Below are 1,270 nucleotides of genomic sequence, written 5' to 3'. Positions count from 1 at the left end.
AATTGGCATTTGTTAATTTTATTGAATCCTATTTAGTATTGTTATAGTTTGCTCCCATGCACATCATACGTCCAGACTTCATGCAAAATGTGCTTTTCTTCTCTTTTTTAAAATTATTTCTTTTAATATTCTTATTCCAAAAACTCCGTGTCTATCGTGTCTATAATGACTTTGAATATAATTCGTTATTTCGTCTTGAAAAGCTGACCTTCAAGGCTCCGCTATAGGATCTGGTTCATAAGGTTCATAATCTTGCACCTCCTTCCTCAAGTGATCATATTTGAAACTTTGCTTACTCCGTGCATTGTAAAACCTTTGAGAACCCAAGTCATTGTGTTCGATTATAAGCGCTGGATGGTCACTTCCCTCTATCTGTATGTGAGGAAAAGAACAGAATTGTAATATTTAATTTAGTTTACATATCTGGTTTTATATGTGCTACTCAATATTTTATATGTGCTAATTAATTGTACTTACTGTCTGTTACTGCCAAATCTCTATAATCCAATATGTTACGCTGTTTAGCAAAGCCCTTCAGCTAGAATTGCATACGGTATAAGACCGTATGCAATTCCAGCTGAAGAAATCCCAGCTATAAAAATATACCGGTCTTCTTGAAAAGATTGATTTCGCTTTATCCTGCAAATAAGCGTTATAATTTAGATAATATTCAGATATAATCAAGAAATATACTTATAAAACAATAAATAAACATGTATAAGCAGATTTATATACAAAATTTCAATCTGCTTACTCGATAGAACCAAATATATTTTCTTGCTATATAACTTTAACCTTATTATATCTTGACGTCGCGATTTCTTGCTATATAACCTTAACCTTATTATATCTTGACGTCGCGATGCTACCGCGTACGTATCCCCTCCACTACGGTAGCGTGTTGCTGGCGTGGGCATTCTGGCATCACTGCTTGATACGTCTCATATACGCATGCACGCACATACGCATTGTCTCTCAAGGCGTATTTGCACACTCAAGCGAATAATCCTACATGAGCGCTGCAAACGCGCCTTGAGGGACAAAATCGCTTTGCGTGCGTGCGTACGAGCATACGTACGTGAGAGTCTGAAACAATAGTATATCTAGACCGAGTATTGAGGAGTGGGAGCCGAGGTACGCGTAGAAAAGGACATACTCTGTTTCGTGCCCCTTGCGTTCTCTCTCGCTCGCACGTAGCATGACGAAAGAGAGCGCTATGCTCTGTGCGAGCGAAAAAGAACGCAAGGGGCACGAAACAGAGTATGTCCTT

At 38.3% G+C, this 1,270-nt stretch overlaps 1 long non-coding RNA gene across 1 annotated transcript; it reads right to left on the bottom strand.

The window, feature by feature from the left end:
- Positions 1–163: 163 nt before the first annotated feature.
- LOC115237095 lies at positions 164–888 on the bottom strand. The gene is made up of 3 exons (XR_003884305.1): positions 755–888; positions 478–639; positions 164–372 (listed from the first exon to the last, which is right to left on the bottom strand). It is a non-coding gene; the product is annotated as an uncharacterized LOC115237095 (long non-coding RNA).
- Positions 889–1,270: the final 382 nt, after the last annotated feature.

Source organism: Formica exsecta, unplaced genomic scaffold (genome assembly GCF_003651465.1).
Source record: "Formica exsecta isolate Colony F162 unplaced genomic scaffold, ASM365146v1 scaffold272, whole genome shotgun sequence".
In the NCBI taxonomy this organism is placed as follows: Eukaryota; Metazoa; Arthropoda; class Insecta; order Hymenoptera; family Formicidae; genus Formica; species Formica exsecta.
The sequence above is the reverse complement of the archived record's forward strand: the minus strand, read 5'-3'. Positions and strand labels throughout refer to the sequence as shown.